The sequence below is a fragment of the Plectropomus leopardus genome, chromosome 20, assembly GCF_026936395.1.
Source record: "Plectropomus leopardus strain MGB_pleo_1.0 chromosome 20, ASM2693639v1, whole genome shotgun sequence".
NCBI classification, from domain to species: Eukaryota; Metazoa; Chordata; class Actinopteri; order Perciformes; family Serranidae; genus Plectropomus; species Plectropomus leopardus.
This window is the reverse complement of record NC_142195.1, coordinates 28,094,143-28,115,000: the sequence shown is the minus strand read 5'-3', so window position 1 is coordinate 28,115,000 and position 20,858 is coordinate 28,094,143. Positions and strand designations below refer to the sequence as shown.

General features: G+C 38.7%; 1 protein-coding gene across 3 annotated transcripts in view; it reads right to left on the bottom strand.

Moving 5' to 3' along the window:
- rph3aa (rabphilin 3A homolog (mouse), a) overlaps positions 1-20,858 on the bottom strand; it is a 41,530-nt gene that overhangs the window by 16,762 nt on the left and 3,910 nt on the right. The window contains exon 1 of one of the 3 annotated variants that reach the window (XM_088071524.1): positions 14,811-14,950. The exons of 1 other annotated variant lie outside the window; for it this stretch is intronic. The gene's annotated coding sequence lies outside the window, so the exon portion shown is untranslated. Of the gene's footprint in view, positions 1-7,243; positions 7,517-14,810; positions 14,951-20,858 lie in introns of those variants that run through there. One more of the 3 variants, XM_042509906.2, reaches the window with a different exon arrangement.

Genomic DNA, 20,858 nt, shown 5'->3' with positions numbered 1-20,858 from the left:
CAAACATCTGCCAGTCATGTCTAAGTGCGCGGGCACCATGTACCCGTGCAGCTGCTTGAAAATAAGGCGTTAATTGGGTCTGACTGCGGACTGTGAACTCTTAGCAGTAATGTGTTGTTGAAAGTCTGGTCTGCAATGTGCATTTTCACCGCGGAGAAGCGCGCTCATTATCTTTTGACAAGAACATTGTTGGAGGAAAGCATGACCTCAACTTTCTCGCCTCTGGTCCAAAGCGGGCTGCTGACACACTCGACACCTCCCTCATTGACTGATCCTGCAGACTTTTCCCTGACTGTATGGAGAGGAATTTTAAATAATTGATGCACGATTTCCTCTCCATTGTAAGCACATTTTATTCCCCGTTTTTAAGGGTCTTGAGGTGGCCAAATTATCTGTATAATCGGTTGCACACATGACCTGTGAATGTCATCATTATCTGGCCTGTAGGGTCTAAATAATCTACAGTGTTGGTCGAGCGTTTATATAACTGAGCATTAAATGCGATAAGAGATGAAGCTGCTGAGTACAAATATTTTAATGCCTCACTTAGTCGACGGCTCAGTGCGCTTCATCTTCCTCATCCTGTCATTTCCTTCCCGGTCCCCAATGTATGTAAATGTCAGGGGTTGTGATTATTGTGGACAATGTGGCAACCTGACAGACTGATGTCTGAGTGTCAGCGTGTTTGTGTGTGCGTGTGTGTGTGTGTGTGTGTGTGTGTGTGTGTGTGTGTGTGTGCCTTGAAGGGTTCAGAATGAGAGCGAAAGGTGGGGTCAGTAAGAAAGGAAATGTTCTGAAATGGCTGACACTTTCAGCCAGTGAGTCACCACTCAATGAAAAACACACACACACACACACACACACACACACACACACAGTCATTACGCATCACATCACTGCAGTTAGAGCTCGGACCATGTGACAAATTAATGGAACATAAATAAAACAACAACAAAGGAATTTGCATTTTTTTCTCATCTGAACTCAAATGAAATCAGCGGGCAGGTTTCCATTAACCCTCAAATGCACAACTTTAATCGCGAATATAAAATCCCCTTAATGGAAACACATAAATCAAACAAAAGAAGAACCGTTTCTTGCAAAAAAAAGTTTTGACGCTCATATCAAGATGTATATCAGGCAATATGAAAAAGCTGTATTTTGCAAAACTGCAATGAAAACACTTTTTTCGGCTTTAAGGTCACATGATGTACAACACTGGGCAAAGCAATGTACTGCCTCATCGGTTTTGCGCATACAAACTAGTATTTCCCTCTGGCATGTAGCAGAATACAAGTACAAAATAACATAAAATGGAAATACTCAAATAAAGTAGTACCTAGTACCTCAAAAGTACATCTGAATCACTGCTCCTGAAATTCTGCCATTTTTTAATTAAATGTCACAGAAAAATGACTTTCTGAGCTATAAAAGATTATCACTCATATATCACATTAGACTTTAGAGTCAGGGTCAGTTGATTCGCCTCATCACTGTCACGTGCACGCACTCACACACAGTCACGTGCACGCACTCACACAGAGTCACGTGCACACTCTCGCACACACTCGCAGTGTGAATTGACTGTTAGCAGGAGCTTTTGCTGCCTTACAGTAGATCAATGAGCGCTGAGCTGTGCTGCCGGACGTGACCCTCCAATGTCATCCACTGAAGAGGACACACACTCTGCTTCACACATGACAGCATATCAATATCAGCCCTCTGTGTGACCCCGCGACCCCTCTGTGTGTCTCATGTGCGACACTCGCTCTGCACTAAGTAGTCCTGATCAATGGTGGTGTGTTACCAAGTAAGTGAGGTACAAATTTAAGGTATTTTTCTTGAGTATTTCCATTTTATTCAGCTTTAAATTTCTTCTACATTACATCTCATATCATATTTTATAAACTGCTCTTATGTCTTTTTTCAATGTTTGTTTTTTAATGTAAAGTAACTAAAGCTGTCAGATAAATGTCGTGAAGTAAAAAAGTACAACTCATCTCTGAAACGTAGTGAAGTATAAATGACATGAAAAGAAAATACCCAAGTACAAGTACCTCAAATTTGTACCTAAGTACTGTACTGAGTATTTGTACTTATTTACATTCCACCACTGCTGCCTGAGGTGCTCTCCGAAAAGACCAATCACTTTTCAGTGATGTGAAGTCAATAAAAACGACTAGTTGGTAAAATCAAAACCCCATTTTTGTAAAAACTAAAAAAGGGTATTTTTGAAAAAGCACAACACACAAACATGACTTTTTTCCCCAAATAATAACAGCCAACTTCTGGTAAAACAACTACCTGTCTGCATCACATCATTTGTGTTTTTTAGAAATAACAAACCCAGATTTGGGTCCGTTACTAAAATGTTAGTGAATTGTTCTGCTGTTGTTCGCTGTGAAGGTTTTTCTGCGGACTCTGCTGTCGTTGTGCTGCAGTTCGCTCTCCAGGCGCTGCAGCTTTTTTTTTTTTCCTTTTTTTTGTATGCAGAGATGACCTTAGGCCCACACGACAATCAAATGCTCATCTCGCATTAACTGTCCTATATGTCCGTGATGTGGGGGATGATGTGTTTCCTGCGAGCGTCTCTCGAGAAGGCCACGCCAAGGACACGTGTCATCACATGAAGACCGGTTTGATTTACACCTGTTTTATAGCCAGTCGACTGAGGGGCGGATCGACCTCCAGGGAGCAGAGAGTGACATGCATGTCTGTGTGTGTGTGTGTGTGTGTGTGTGTGTGTGTGTGTGTGTGTGTGTGTGTGTGTGTGTGTGTGTGTGGGTGTGTGTAACAGCAATTTTCACCTACTCAATCATAGTTTTTTTGTTGTTTTTTGTTTTAATCAATGCTGGAATGAATTATAGCCGAGATAAATAATGTAATCTTAAATAACTGAGCATGCATGTGTAAAATGCAGATTTTAGAAAATAAAGTTCAGGTTTTTATTTTTAGCCACAGTGACAGCGTGGCTCGAGGGACGTCAGTCAGACGGCCCACCGCTTTTGTCCAGACTGAAATGTCTCAACAACTAGCAAGTGGATTGTCCTAAAATTTTCCTCAAACATTCGCGTTCACATCAGGATGAATCCTAATGACTTTGGTGACCCTCAGCCTCAGCTGTACTTTGTGTTCAGAGCTAATTAGCAACGTCTCGCTCACCTGGTGGCGCCCTTTGCAGCAGTTTCATTCCAATTTCTCACACAATTTCCTGTCAATTTACAGCTTTCCTGTCAATAGGCAAAACTGCCCCCTCCTAAAAATTTTAATTAGCAAATGCTTACATGCCCAGCTGGCACCTTTTGGATCTAAAAACGTTCTGTAAGTGGTACAATGCACGCAATGCAACATTTTAGTTTTCAGTGGCAAGATGTTCACATAACGTTCTTCTTGGAATAAGGGTAACATTGTCTTTAAACATTTTAAAAAATGTTAAAAGTTTTTGTTAACATATCACATCATTATATTATATTTTTTTGAAAAAAGGTCTCAGGCCTCAATAATAAGATCTCGGTCAGATGGCACCTGTTTCGGCAGTATGATACGCCGGTGAACTGCGTCAGTTTATAACATGGCCAGGCTGAACCTTTTCATAGCAGTATAAGACGCTGCCAGTTGGCCAGACAGCACCTGTCACGGCAGTATGATACGCTGCTAGATGGCACCCATCATGGCAGTATGATATGCTGGTGGACTGCATCATTTTGAAATGAGCCAGACTGAACTTTTCATGGCAGTATGACACACTGCCAGACTACACCTGTCACGGCAGTATGATACGCTGCCAGATGGCACCTGTCACGGCAATATGATACGCTGGTGGACTGCATCATTTTGAAATGAGCCAGACTGAACTTTTCGTGGCAGTATTTAACACTGCCAGTCAGCTGAATGACACCGGTTGCAGCAGTATGATACTTCAACATCAGTTTGAAACGCTGTCTGTAACGATGTGATTTAAGGACATGGAAAGTCCCTTTTGGGTGTTTGGGTCCAACAAACCCTGGACTTTCACCTGGGAGCACACTGTTTGTTTCCCATATGAATGTTGAGCCAAATCATGATGGTTTTTTCTAAACCTAACCTCGTGCTTGTGCTGCACAAGAAAATAAACATAAATATGAGATGTTTTACCGCTGCAAGTTCATTTTGAAAAAGACTGTTTGCATCTAAGGAGCAGAAACTGCACATTTCTGTGAAAACTGAAGAGTATTTTTAAAAAGCCACAGTGCATTTAACAGGCGTAAATTGACACTGCCTCCTGGATCATCAACAACAGATGCAGGAGGACACCTAATGCCTCATATGTAGATGTCAACAGCAATTTCATTAATTTTCGATGAGAATGAGCTGATTTTGTGGGTGAAGTATTCCTTTAACATTAGCATGTTAGCACTGAACTCAAAGCACCTCTGTGCATGAGAGCAGCCTCAGAGATCAGAGAGCTGCTGGCATGTCTGCAGAGTTTCATCCAACACAGCAACATTTCTCTCTCTCTGAGGTCAGTTAAGGAGAACATGAAGTGTGAGGTGCTGTTCTGTGGTGTTTGCTTTTCTGTATCTCTCAGTTTATCACTCTTCTTCTTCTGTCTGTCTCTCTGTTTGCACGCCTGTCTCTCGGCTGCTCACTCACATTGTCTCTTCCTCCACTGCCAGCGAGAGCAGTAAAGTAGGTCTTCTGTAATTAAGACCTTCGCCAACCTGGCATTAACATTAGCACAAATTGACATGCTAAAACTGTGCACACAAACACACACGCATGCACACTGTCCCTCTGACTTTCACACACACATGCGCACGCACAGTCTGTGTGTGCAGAGGGAGGACCTGTCACACACAGTCAGCGGCCCAGAGAAAAGCATTGCAAACTGACGTGAAGTAAAAGGAAACCAAGGCATTTTAGCTCCATGAGACTATGTGGGCTGACTAAGAGCTGCAGGGCCACACACACACACACACACACACACACACACACACACACACACACACACACACACATATGCGCATGCACACACACAAACACAAGTTATTCATGTCAGCACACAAGCAAACACATTGTGTGTGAGCGTGTGTGTGCGTGTGAGTGCTGCAGGGAGGAAAACTCTGACAGATTGCGTCATCCTGTTGTGTGTCCTGTGACGCCGAGAGGCCTCCCTGCTTCAGACCGCTTTGACTGTTTTTTTAATTCATATATTCCATATTCATGTTTTGGGAGCACAAGAAAGAAAAAAGTGCTGAGGTCCATGAAATACTATCTCACTGTTGTAAATCAATGAATCAATACGGAAATATCAATAAAGCTTTTTTTGTCATCTCAGGTAAAAGAAAATCTCTAAGGCTCTAAAAGCTCTAAAAACATGATGCCGTCAAACTGGTGACAGAGACATGATCAGATTATCTAAACATCTTTATTTGGAGAATAATCCAAGTTGAACGCACTTAAATGTTAAATATATTCCCTCATAAAACCAGAGAAGGGCATATTTTTATGGGTGTTTACAACACAAAGTTTGCAGAATATTTGTATAGTTTCATTTTGTTTTTTCCCTCAATTAAGAGCAAAAAATTAAACTTTTCTAGAGATGGAACATCCTAAAATCCTCAAAACATCCTAAATACAAGAAACTTCCTAAAATCCCAGAAATATTCTAAAAACCCGAGAAAAGTTCGAAAGTCCAAGATTTGTCCTAAAATCCTAGAAACATCCTGAAATCCGATAAAATATCCTAAAATCCGGGAAATGTCCTAAAATCATATCCTAAAACCCTAGTCCAAGATACTGTATGCCCTAAAATCCAAAATATGCCCTAAAATCCTAGAAACATCCTAAAATCCTAGAAATGTTCTAAAGTCCAAGATATGTCCTAAAATCCTAGAAACATCCTAAAATCCCACAAATGTCCTAAAATCCGAGAGATGTCCTAAAATCTGGGAAATGTCCTAAAATCAGGATGTTTCCATTTCTGTCAACATCTCCCCTGAATCCTACACACTGGAGCTTTAAAGTTACGTTTTTAATCATCTTCTACACTGCGTCTTTTTCTACATTTTGCACGTTGTATTTACTCACAGTGCAGTACAGACAAAACCTGCAAGTTGCTGATTAAACAAATCCCCTGATTGGTCAACAACGTGCAGCTCACACTAAAAATAAATACAGATCTCCATGGTCAGTTTGTCCAGTGACTCTTCCAGTAAAGTGTATTTAAACAACATGACCGCATGTTCTACTTGTGTGATTCTACTCTAAAAGACCTCACAACTTGCAAATCCCCACTGCAGTAAACTTCAAACAGCAGCCAGATCGTTGAGTAAATCAGCTGCGACCACCTCGACTTCGACACATTTCTGAGCAAACCAGCCAGTTATGATTCCCGACGCACGTCGATGTTACAGTAAATACAGCAGACGAGTTTACTTTTACTCAGTCAGACGAGCAAAGGTCAAAATATTGCACAATCAGTCACCCGGGCAAACAAAACCAGTGAGAGGAAGGCAGAAGAGGCAACGTCTGAGATTCGGGTTATGGCAGGAGGGTCAGGTGAGCCAGGGACAGAAAAAAACCTGTAAAGCTTTGCATCAAAACACAAGACGATCTGAATCGGACTGGAAGAGCGTACGAGCGGCAGGTGAGGAAAAGGGCAGGAAGGGCCAGATGAGGGGAGCGAGGAGGAGGAATCTGACATGACAGAAGACAGATGCCAGGAAACGTCCACAGGGACATTTTCTGGCACATTCGTTCCCAGAATTGGACGCTGTACGCCACTTTCACTCTGTTTGCTGTTACTGGAAGACAGAGCGCTTCGTTTAAAAACTTATCTCAAAGTACGAGAAGAGTTTGTCAAAATGTGCTCCAGAATCTGTCTTTAAATCAACAAAGCTGTTTTTTGGTAGTTTCCAGAGGCGGCGAGTCACGCTGGACGCCCCTAAGTTGCATAAATTACTGACTTTCGGACATTTCAAGAATTTAAGGGTGTTTCACAGATTTAAAACATGTTTCAGATTTTGGGACATTTCTAGGATTTTTATACATTACAGGACATTTCTTGGAATTTAGAACATTTCTAGGATTTCAAGACATTTAATGGAATTAGGAGATTTCTTAGATTTTAGGACGTTTCCAGGAGTCTGGAGCATTAGGACATTTCGCAGATGTTAGAACATTTTACAGATTTTGGGACATTATTTTAGGACAGGTGGGACAGCACGCGTGTTGGTTCAGGGCATTGAATCAGTGGTCTGACCTTAAAAGAGGTTAGTCATCTCTCAGGAAACCAGGTCCAGGCTGTTTCATCCACAGAAACAGTTATTCACGGTACACAGAACATTCCCCAGGGAGTCCAAACTCTCCCGTCTGAATTAGACTGGAACATTTCAGCACATTCGTCCATCCCACTCCTCCCAGCTGTCACTTCTCCTGTCAATCCACCATCATCCATTCATCATCATCCATCCACCCATTCATGCTCTCCGCTTTCCCGCCCCCCCCAGCACACTGGACGACCCTCCACTCCTCCGCTGAGGCTCGCCACACGAGTGAGGAAGCAGCTTATGGAGCTTAGTTCTGCAAAGAGACATCACCACCTACTTTATCCCGTCTGATGACTCTCTGGACATGGTTAACCCTTGCATCAACATACACACACACACACACACACACACACACACACACACACACACACACATACACACACAATAACTCCTGGTAAAGCCAACTGAGATATAAGAGTAATCTGGTGTTCATCCTGACATGTGTAGCCGAAAGCTTTGACGTCAGAGTTTTCTAGAAATGACTAGTCTGTGTAGAGGAGGACGAGGAGGCAGGACAACAAAACACATGAGAGTGAAAGACTCGATGGCTTTCACATCGTACACAAGTAGGTCGAGGGATGAAAAAAGGAGGGATGCTGTTAGTCATAAGGAGGCATCTGTTTAAAGATGCTTAACATGAGGCTCAACGGATGGAAATATCACACGGGCTGTCCGCCACTTTGACTTGAATATGTCAACAACTATTTGATGGATTGCAATGAAATGCGGTTAAAAAACATAATAATTATTATTAATAAACTGAACACAATAAATAAATAAATTATTTTTGATAAATAAATAATAAAATAATAATAATAATACATTTTTAAAAACTTTCTCCAGGACCACCATGGCTCAAGTTTTAATAAGTCAGCTGCAAGGCAGCAGACATCACCACTGCACACACTGTTCGACACGAACATTGGCGGATATTTTTTCACAAGAATTTTGGGAATTTACAGCAATAAAAGATATTCTTTAATGAGAGCTCAAAGTATTTTCAAAAATGTTTGTAGCAACTAAAGCGGGTATTTTTTAATAACAGTTTGAAAAACTATGGCAAAAAAAAAATGTAAAAAATTTAACAGAAGTTTGAGAAATTTACAGCAATAGAGCCAATACTTTTTAATGAGATTTGGGGCATTTTCAATTATGTTTGTAGTGACAGAATCAGCTTACTTTTAACAGGAGTTTGGTAAAATTTACAGCAACAAAAGCATATATTTTTCAACAAGATTTTTGGAAACTTAGGTCTATTTTTAAATTTCAGGGCATTTTCAACAATGTTTAAAGTGACAAAAGCTAATATTTTTCAGCGAGAGGCCAGAACATTTTCAGCTCCATATGTATATACGACATAGTTTCTAGGTTATTTCCAGTCATATTATAGCAACAAAAGCAGGAATTTTTTAACGTTTGGGATATTTACAGCTGTGTTATAGCGACAACGAGGGGTTTGGAGCATTTCCCATCCATTTACCAAGTAAATAAAATAAGTCAAAATAAAATAATAGAGATGGTTGTCAGCATCTCTGCTAAACATCATCGTGTCAGTGTTGTCAGTGTGAAGAGTTTTGTGCAGCTTCACAGAGTCGTGAGCGTGGCTGTGTGGATCTGTGTGGATTTGAGGCTCCCTGGTGGCCTCTGGCTTAAAGCTGATGAACTGAAATCCAGCCGGGGACCTTTGTTGCATGTAATCCCCCATCTCTCTCTCTCTCTCTCCATTTCCCATCATCTCTCTCTCAAAAGACAATTTTGAAGAAATCTGTTAGGATTTCAGTGATAATGTCGTTAGACCGCGAGTATGTAATTATTTAAAAAAAAAAAAGACATTAAATGTAATGGCAGTTATAATTAGCAGCTTGTGGCCATCTGTGTGTTTGTGTGTGTGTGTGTGTGTGTGTGTGTGTGTGTGTGTGTGTGTGCGAATGACAGGAGTGCTCTGCATGACAAGTTCAGTACAGGAGCAAACACCCATATGGTGAGTGTAAATCACAGATTCTGAGTGTCTCTTAGCGTGTGTTTATACACCAGAGGCAGCGCTGAAGCCACTAAACAGAACACAAACCTCAGGCGGACAGTCTGTCTGTGTGTGTGTCTGTCTACTGTATGTGTGTGTGTGTCTGAAGACAGAGATGAAATAATGAGGAGAAACAAGGTCAGAGATGAACCGACACCCCATCCTGTGAGAGGAGTCATCACATATGACACGCTCATCTGTCAACATTCAATCTCGCTTCAAAACAGTCTGTAAACATCATCATTGTTCACGTCGTTCACATTTACAGCCCCGAGAAACAATTTCAAGTGTTTCTGTCTGTCAAGATGACCGTGTGTCAGATCAGGCGGTTATTCTTGCTGTGATTTGACCAAGACGATGCGTTTGTGCCCAATCATCGCTTATTTCCGGGCCACACTGCATACATGAGCAGCGCGTGACTGCTACCTTGCTGAACTGCTGCTGTTCGCACCCTTGCAGCATTCACACAGGCAGCGCTGTTGCTGCAAAGCTGCCTGCTGCTTTAACTATTATATTTTCACATTAAAAAACAGACAATCCACTCATTTATGCCGCTGTATTATCACCAACTTGCAAAAAGTGTTTACAGCTGAATGTATTCTGTCCTTAAAAGTGTTAAAAACTTAATTTAATGATTATTTAAAAGCAACATTCAGAACATGTTATTAAGGACTAAGATTAGAGAATATCTTCTTAATGAAAATATAATGTAATGTGACATGTAAACGATTAAAAAAAAACATTTTAACATGTTTTTATGTAAATAGGGAATGTTATCCTAACTTTTAAAATAAAGTTCTGGGAATTAAAAAAACCTTGCTACTGAAAAAAATTCTTAAACATTGCATTGGTTTCATTGTACCATTTTAAGAACATTTTTAGAACCAAAAATCCCAAGCTGGGAAACTCCTTTTTTTATTAACTATTTTTTTCAAGATACTTTTAAGCTTACTTAAACTTTTTATTTTATTTTATTCTATTCTATCTTATTTTTTGTTTTAAATGTATTTATTTATTTATTTATTTATTTATTTATTTATTTATTTATTTGCATTAAGGCTGCACTGATGCCACTTTTACTCTTACGTTTTCATTTGGTTTCAATAATTCAAAAAACAAAAAAAAACAGTTTCTCATCTGGCATCACTGTATCAGGACCCTCAAATTATTTTCATTTTTTTTTAATGGTTTAAAAAGGGGCGTCCATGGAGCATCCATCAGAAATAAAGAGTATCTGGTGGTGGCGTGTGTCTGGAGTTTTTGCCTCTGAGGTCTCTGGCAGAATATCCAGGTCACAGAGGAAACACCCTCACACAGCAGCGTATGAAAATGTCGTAGTAGTTTTCCGTTTACAGCTGTGTTTGTGTGACACACACTTACACATAAATACACATCTCCCCCCCCGCCCGTCCTTTCTGGCTGCGAACAATTTCAAGTGTGCTCGTGACATCCAGCTAGTCTGGAGCCCACGGTGGATCTGTGCGGCACATCTGCTGTTCCCGCTGAGAGAATTCCTGAGCGTTAACAATAATGCCTCAGCTGCAGATCTGAGGAGGAGGAAAGTCAATTACTGGACATTTCAACCGTCCAAATTGTTAAACGCTCGGGCAAATGAGTTCATGTGGATCGTGTCCTTACTGGAAGTGATGGGGAAATGGGAAATTCATGAATTTCAAGTGGTTGCTCTGATGGATTAGGTCCGAATGGACTTGACCTCGACCCTGAAACCGATTTATGATGAGAGAGGCAATTTCACCGCACTTAGGCTGGACAGGTGCCCAAATAAAATCTATCAGTAATATACATCACTGACTTTTATTACTTTACACAGTGGCTTTGTGTGTCAGGTGCATATACATTTGGTGTGTACATACGTTCTATTTAATGGTACAAAATGCTACATATTTATTTAAGTTTAATTTAAGTAGGTTGGTCCCATTGACAGGACAGTCAGCAGTGAGAAGACAAAGTTGCAGAGACACAAAGGGGGACAAAATACAATCCACAGGCACCAAAATTTGCATTAAAAGAGAATTATGAGTCAAAAGAGTACTTTCTGGGGGTCAGCAAAAAAAAGAAAAAAAAACATAGAGAAAAGGCAATTAGCGACTTAACAAGAAATGACCCAAATGTTAGCAAGATATTGGTAAAAAACAGAAATAATAATAATAATAATAATAATAATAGACAATATTTTTCTGTGGCTTAATTTTAATAATGAATTTTAATAATTATTTTCTATATTTTTCTTAATATTTTACCCTTGTTTTATGATTATAATTTATATCTCTATATTTTTAGGCTAATTTTAAGGTAATTTCTTTTTTTTATTGTAGTTTGCAGGATATTTTATTTGAGTTGCTGACTGCTCTCATAAATGATGCTTAAATCATTCCTATCCTTATTTTTTGGATTCTAGGCAATGCTTGGAGCATTTATGTTTTTGTAATTTGGGAGAGTTGGCCCTTCAACAGACTGAGTTAAATTTAACTTACATTATCTTAAACAGCTGAAGTCTAATTAACCTCATACTGACAGCAGCTATTTTGCCGCTGAGCTGTTTCGCTCGTAAAAGCAGCACTCGAGACAATTAAGTCTTGAACGCCAACATCTCAAAAAGCACAGACACGAAAAAAAAAGAAAAAAAACCCACAGTAGGAAATATTTCCCCTGAGTTCAGCAGGCAGGGGGTGTTGAGTCGGCGTGAAGCGTCTCTGCTGAAGCACATTAGCCACATCAGTCAGCACCTGAGCGCTCAGCGGCCGCTATAATCCACCGCCACCCACCTCACACACAATACAGTCAATACAGCTGATTGGGGGTCAAAAGGAGCATTCAGCGAGGATTACAGGGAGCATGGGAAAGAGGAGGGGGGCTCAATAATGTCGACTGTGGCTGAGGATGATAGAGCAAATAAAAAAGTGAGTGTTCCAGTATTGCAAATCGATTTCACGCACACTCTGAGCTTCCTTTTCTTCCTCTTCTCTCTCAGCTTTGACTTCACTGCTGCTGCTTCACTCTCTTCACTGGATCCTCGTAAAGTACAAAACAGACTGCAAGACTCTGCCGATCACATACAAGCCTCTACACGGTTTTACACCTTTACACATCTCCAAATTCTTGCATATAGCAGCTGTACGCCACTCTGATCAACCAGACAGGGTCTCCTGTTCACACCTCGCTCCCTCTGCACATCCATGGCAGATCATGCTTTCACCTTTAGCCATAACTCCATAAACTGCCTCAAAAAACTTGTCAAAACCTCTTTGTACCAACACGCCTTTCATGGATAGGCGCTATACTTCATTTTTGTCCTCTGTATTTGTGTTTTCTTCTTGTTTACAGATGTTTGTCTCTTATATTTCTACATCTGTATGCTGCAAAGCAATTTCTGACTTTGTTTTTAAAGACTCTATATAACCTGAAGAAGTGTGCAAAGGTATGCAAAGGACAATCATTTTTTTAAAGAAACAGTTCAATATTTTGATAAATACGCATATTTGCTGTCTTGCCAAGAATTAGATGCTAAAATCAATATCACCTCTCTTATGTCTGTTATATATGAAAATACAGCCAAGCTCCAATGATGTCCAGCTCAGTAACCTCTTATATATGAAACATTAAGGAGATTTTTAAATGGTTTTATGCTCTCAGCTGTTTTTTGTCGAGGTCAAATGCTCATTGTATGTTTCCTTGGGTCAATATGTTGATATGATGAAATCACCCACCTACAGCTTATAGCATAATGACGTTAAATTATCATTTTCTCCTTGAAACCTGCGCCCTCAGGTTTGTGTGCAAACCTTAAGATGTTCATATCTCCAAAGCGGCTGAATGGATTTTTTTACAGTAGCAAAAACTGTGTTTTTGCCTGATATCAGATCAGATCAGATCAGATCAGATCAGATCTTTTTTTCAGAATTAGTCAACTTAAACTCAGCTGAGGGGGCATATTCAAAGTCTGGGACCCAAACAAGAACACAAATAATCAAATATAAAGCTTGATTCTTGCAGTGATGTATTTTCAACTAATTTTTGAAAAAATAAAAAAATGGGGCGAAAATAAATGTATTATTAGAATTTCAATATGTTAAGGAAAAATACAAATATAATCAAACTGAGTTTGAACATTCTGCAGAGAAGCGTGGCAATAAATATTTGTAAACCTTTAAAATCAGCTGGACTTCCAGCCAAGGGACAGTTAGCTTAGCTTAGCATAAAGACTGGAAACAGGGGGAAACTGCTAGCCTGGCTCTTGCTGACGGTAACAATAATAATAATATTTGCTTAATTCAGACAAAATTCAAAGTGAAAACTTAATTTTTTTTCCTGACTATATACTTATTTAGTGTTTTGCAGAAAAAATGGACTCCATGCTCATTACTTTACAACAGACTGTATAAAAATGATCCGAAACGTCTTTATCACCCCCTGGTGGCCGGCTGCAGTATAGGCCATAAACCCCGCCCCCTCCATGTAAGTGAATGGGACATGTGTGTACAACGTACACGCCAAAAAACCAAAGATGGTTTCTGTCATTTTAGGTATCCCTTATCTCACTATTGTTTGTTCAAGTGTAAATTTTTCTCATAAGTTTAGTTCTGAAGAGTTATTTGACGCCATAAAACGGGAGGTTGGATGTCCTGATTGACAGCTGTGTGTGCCAATCTGTGTGTTTGTGTTCAATAATTGGGTCAAATGGGCGAATGGGCAGGAGCTTGATGCCGATGAAATTGCTGTTGCGCAGAATTTGGCTCCAAATTACGTCACAACCACAAATTTGCTCACATGATGTGTTTGTGTTTATAAAAATAATAATGCCACTGTGGATGATGAAAAGATAAACTCTCATCATATATTTATATACACAGAAATAATCTATAACAGCAGTAATTTACACAGAGAATATGTTAGTTAAATGTTTAAGATGTATATATTTTGTCGGCTTATATTTTATGAAAATAAGACAAATATAAATACAACAAACATTAAATATATATATATATATATATATATATATATATGGCCTGTATAACATTATCAAATTTTGTAAGTAGGCTGTGGCTGGCTGTGGGCATCATGCATCCTAGTATGTAACTCAGGTGACATCAGCTATGTGTGAATATGGTATTTTGTAGAAATAAGACATAAAAATCAAAATGATCAGAAAATAATGATATACATTTTTCCAGTCAAAAATCATGTCAAAATTGGTTTTACATTTAAGTAATTGAGAGGATTTATATATATATATCTAAATTGAATTTTTGTAATAGATGGATGATGATTTTAAAATTATTTTATTGAAAATTGATAAGCAATGAGATGGTTTAACTGTAACTTTAGAAAAATTCAAAAAATGTTCAGGCTGCGAGCCAACCATACATTTTTAAAAAAGTTCAATCAAAAGATGATTTTTCTATCAGAGAAAAACTACATTAATGAAAATGTAATTGTTTTAGAATAAATATCCGTCTTACCCGAGGCGTTTTTACACAGATCTGTTGATGTTCTTTTCTTTCTGTCGAGATTTAAGCTGCTTCAGTTCAGTGTGACTCAAAATGAACCGCCAGCAGCTCCGTCTCAGCATCCAGCATCCTCTCCGGTACTCTGCTCCTCACTGCCAGCCTCCTTCACTCTCAGTGGAGTCTGAGCCTCGCTCCGCCTCCCTCCCCCCTCTCCCCCTCTCTCCCTCTCTCTCTCTCTGTTTAACTAAACCGTCCACTCTCATCTCATCAGCAGAAGACAAAATGGTGATGCCACTATTGTTGGCACAATAAGGAGGGAAAAAAAAGCCTGAATACCATTTTTTCTGCTGCAACTTGTACTCTGTCAGTGATGGAAAGTAACTAAAGGTACTGTATTTGAGTATTTCCTTTCAATGCCATTTAAAACTGCAACTCTGCTTAACTTCAGTGTCAAATATTAGTTATAATATTTAACACTGAAGTTAAGCAATACCTTAAGTAACTAATAATATAGTTATTAGTTATGATATTGCAAAAAAAACAACAACATATGATGAGGTAGTTGTACAATGAAGTGCCAAAGACTAAACCTGCAGTTCCCACGCATGTTGACATGTGGCTGCTTAAAAAAAAGAAAAAAGTCTGCCTTTGGTTAAGTTTATTTAAATTCGTCGTATGGTATCAAATGGATTAGCGTCTTTACAGGTTAGGTTAGTTTTAGGAATCACGGTTCGGCATCGTCCAACCACGCGCAAACGACTGATTGGACCAGCGTATCATAACAACGCCGCTGGTTCTGTCCGACTGTGTGTCTCATCTGACGCCATGTTCCACTCTTTCAGTGTCCTTCTGCATCAGCTGTTTACCTTTCCGTGATGTCAACAAATGCACACGGTGGGATGAAGCAGCACGCTCCTTATGTTTACACAACAGTGCGGACTGTCACGACGAGGAGGATTAGGCAACAAAGTCACGGACGGTTAGATTTAAGCAAAAAGGCGTGGTAAGGTGCAGAAAAACACACATCCAAAAATGCCGTCCAGCCACGTTCCAGGTGGACGCGGAAGGCGGCTTTTGGCGTTGCATTCGCCAAAACACTGACAGAGCGGCGCTATTTGACGAGTTCGGAGTGAGAACGGACGAGAATTCAGGTGCATTACTTTTTATAGGAATGTATTAGAGCTTAGCTTTGTCTTCTGTCCTCTCCTATTGATCACGTGATGACCCCTGAGATGTATCTGGTGACCCGTTTGTAGGGGCCCAACCCCTAGAGTGGGAACCGCTGGACTTAATTAGCCAACTATATATAAAAAAAAACTGTCTCCATCAGTAACATGGTGCTCTAATATTGATGTATTAACAATCTAATTATATGAAAATCAGATATCACAGATGCATCTGCAAGAAATGTGACACAAAGTAAATATATTTTTGATAATTCTTCTATTTAAGATAGATTTTTAATTCTAAACTTTTATTTAAATGCTTCAAAACCTGAGCAAAAACACAGGAAGCAGGCAATGAACAACTTAAGTTGATATGATCCCCAAAATTTGCAAAAAAAAACCCAAACATACAAAAAAAGTAAAAAAAACCAAACAGAAAATATGCAAAAATTATTATTATTATTATTATTATTATTATTATTATTATTATTTTGTAAGATAGCTTTAAATATATAAATTTTAAGAATTATAACTGTAGTTTTGTGTAAAATTTTCTCTATTTTTGAGATAATATTTATTACCCCTCCTGTCCTCCCCAAGCTAATTTTCAGGGCTTTGTCTCGTCACATTTTACAATTTTTTTTAACCAACATTTTTGTCAAGTTGCTCATAGCTTTTTTTCTTATCATTTTATTTTTAAAAAATCCCTTTTCTCAGGTTTCAGGGGTTAAAATGGCACAAGAAATGTCCATCCAGGTGTTAAAGGGTTAATGGAGCATTTTGACATTAATGTACATTTAATATTGGATCAAAGTTTTCCTGCGGCACTAAAATATTCTACAATCACCAACTAAACTATCAAATGTCGTTTTTCTTGTCTGATAGATTGAATGTGCCGTTCCCTCTGCGACTGTACGAGCGTGTATTCATGCGCCATATGGGAATACTTTCTAATAGATCTATTTTTGGTCCTTTATTTCCCCTGAAGCCAAACAGCTGCACTTATTATGTGCAATACAATACAAATCCAATAGGCCTGCATGCACTGTGCAATTAGAGCCCATAATGATTATGTAATTCTATTATTCAGAAAACGTAGCCAAGAGTTAACCTTAAGCCATTTACTCCAACGGTCAGTGGAGCAACGTTACTCATGTTACGCTGACATGCGAAATCGACATGTCACGGTGTCATAGCGACAGACTGTGGCAGCTCTGGGATTTAGTCTATTAGCTCTATTTGGATGCTTTTTTGTGCACTCTGGCACCTTATTTACCCTGAAAAATCTTATTTTAATTATGAACTGTGATGTTAAAAATAATAATATCTGTTAGTAATGAGTACTGAGTAGAAACAGAGTACTTTGCAAATGCTATCATTAAAAATATATTGATTAGTAGCAAAATAGTCTCTATTTGTTAAAAGTCATATCAAAGCAGAAAGTGCATCAAACTAAGAATATTTAGTCAAATAACATCAAGTATCATTATTAGAGACTGACAGTTATTTATGAGGAGAGGAGCTGGTGCAAACAGAGGGAGGCGTGTCAGAGTATTTTAAGCACTGGGAATGGACTTATGTTTGGTTTTCTTTGTTTTTTGTTGTTGTTTTGTTTTGTTGTTTTTTGGCTTATGGGAGGAGCAGGCAATTTTTTTTTTAAGAAAACATACATTTCAAACTTTTTTCTTTTTTTCTTCTGGAGATTTGAAAAATTATATTAATTCTTAGAGACTTTTTAGGAAAACATGCTTTACAAGCAAGAGGGCCTGTTAAATCAGACAAAAAAACCACCTAAAATTACAGGTAATTTTTTTTTGAAAATTTTATTTTCTTTTAAATTTATTTAATTATTTAATTTATTTATTTAATTTTTAAATTTTTGGCATTTTTTTTCCTTTTGAAATTTTGGTGATTTTTTTATGTTGAGTTTATTCTTTAAAACTTCTTTTTTTTAATTGTAAAAGAAAATTGTCAATTTTCTTTTTTACATATAATATTCATTTAAGTTTCTTTTTTTCTCTTTAAAACTTTTTAGTGATTCTTTTTTTGTTTAAACATTTTTGATGACTTCTTATAAAATGTTTGCCAATTTCTTTTTTCTTTTCTTTTTTCTATTTTTGGGTGGTTTTTAAAGAAAACGTGCCTTCGAAACCCACGAGCCCACCAAAATAAAAATTACAGATTTACATCATTTATCACACCGAGAAACTGTAAAAATGTAACGTAACAAAATTATCATTCGATATTCAAAGTCCTTGAACACATCTCGTGTATCCGCAAAACCCAGCCACCTCCTCTGATAAATAAAGCACCGTCCCTAAGGCCTTCTCCTATTTATGAAACTATTTATTTAGATCTGAGGTCTGTGATTTATTGAATTTTGGATGCTGAGTCTCAGAGGACCGTTTTCTGTCCTCCAAAGGTTCAGTTAAAAGTGAAGGAGTCATGCAGGGCGTGCAGCAGCGTCCGGCCTGCTGTTGCCCTCTTGTGGCTCCTTCGTTGTCTAATAACGTGCCGGTGGCCTCTCCGCCACTTTGCGCCTGCTGTGTAATTACGCTACACTGAACACTTAATTGGCCAAACATGTCGCCGGCTCAGACGTTTGCACAAAACCCAATGTTAACTCAACCTTGAGAATGTGCCAAAACAGGCTTTTTGTGAGGAGAGTGTCAGTTCATGAAGCAGAACGTGAGTTTGAGGTCTGCTGATTAAAGAAATGAAATTCAGAAACTATAATCAGGCCTCAGCATGCTCTTCTCTCTGTCTGAACGTCAGGTTAAGATGATGGACACAGGTATTACAGCACTGCATCTGCTCAACAAATAAAATAAAATAAAATAAAATAAAATAAAATAAATTAAATTAAATTAAATTAATTATTATTAATTATTTATTCATTTATGTAAGAATATTCCGTTACAAGTCAAAATAGAGGGGTTTTTTGAGGGTTTTTTATTTTTTAGGGTTTTTTAGATAAAACCATTAACTGATTCATTCATTTTTTTTAAATATATTTTTTGTTTATTTGCTTTCATTCTTATTATTATTATTATTATTATTATTATTATTATTATTATTATTATTATTATTATTATTATTATTATTATTATACATCTATTTACATATGAATCAAGACCATGACATAAACAAAAGGAGGAGCCCCATGCATGACCAAATCTCCCCCAAACAAATGAGCACACACACACACACACACACACAGTGAAAGTCTACTTTATGAGATCATGTGTGTGTTTGTGTGCTGTTGTTTTCACCACCAGTTCCTTAATTAAACTTCAGCTATTAGCTCGAGGTGTTTAATGTCTGATTCTTTCCTCACATACACATTTACATAATTAAGTGCCGGTTATGCAAACACATTAATTACATAAGAGGAGACCTGCATATCAGCGGAGCAGTACCTCAGCGCCGCCTGTCAGTATTAACTTGATAAAGTGCACAGCGAGAAGAGGCCGCACTCAGATGTGATGGAGTCACAAATGATGCAGAAGAGCTGCGGGGATAAAACTGGAGTTGCGTTTGTGCAGCGGTCAGACAAGAGGCCGGCCAAAGGGCTGCCCGTGAGAGAGTAATCCCAAATGCTGCACAGCCATAACAAGATAAGAGTGTGTAATTATAGAGATGAACAGAGCGGGCATGCTCATGAGGGTAAATTAAGTCATAACAAACAGGCAGTTTAAACTTCGCCAATGCTGGAACAAGAGGAGACGTCAGGAAGGCTTCGGGCTTTATGAATCATCCTCATTTTAGAGGATGCAGATGTCATTTTTTGTGCTTTTAAGGAACAGCGAGGTTTTTCTACTCCAAAAACAAGGAGAAATGACATTAAAAAGCCATTATTTTAGTGGCTACATTATTAAAAAGGAGTTTTGACCCTTGCTGGTTTCCCTGATAAAGACCTGCAGTTGTCAAAACATGTTGGAGTTTTTAATAGGCTTTATAATGTAATTCCTCCTTGTTTTTCTGGTTTTTCACACTTTTGAAGTGCCTGGATGTCCTTCCTGTTTATCCTGAAGGTTTTTTATCAACGTTTGATCATCAGCCTACAGAGCAACCACTCATTACTCTCTTTTTCAAGGTCTTTCAGCTGTTCTGCAACAACAAGGCTCAATCCGAAAACACCCGTTGCCCCTAAAACTTAGCTCTACCTTCTGTTTTGCACATTCATGCCTCGAGGTACGTTGTCCTGATTCTTGTTGGGACAGAGTGTAAAGTTTCAGGGCTACATGGCCCTCAAAATAGAAGTTTTTTCAGAGGTGCACTCCAAAAATGTTGTGAGAAATTGTCTTGTGAATCATTGGCTGCACAAGCAACAACAACCAAAAAACATAACACCATGCAGGTGTATGCGTCTGTGTATCAGCCGAGTTGCACATAAAGTTTGAATCCATGTCTGTGAAAACAGACGCTTCACACACAGAAGATCTCTACGAACAGCACATTTTTAAGGTGGTTTTCTCAATCATACAGGGACACTTAATCCTTCAGACTGGCAGAAAAGATCTGCCAAATTCGGATATTTTCACCAGACAGTTTAGCAGTGATGCTGTTGCTCTGGTTGAAAGACAAATTTTAAAGGAGGACGAGGAGAAACCAGACGAATGAAAGACCAGCGGGACAGAAAACCACAGAAGACAGGGAGGCTTCGTTAATGACAAACGACGGATAAATGCCAAATTCATGACCGTGCATGCTGAGAGCTTAAGGTCAGTGACGTGTGTGCTGTGTCTGAGTGTGCCTGAGTGTGTGTGTGTGTGTGTGTGTGTGTGTGTGTGTGTGTGTGTGTGTCTTCCTGCCTGCTCTGCATGCAAACGTACACGTCTGTGTTCAGTAATGTCATTAATAACCCTGGGTCTGAGGTCCTTCAGAGAAACTG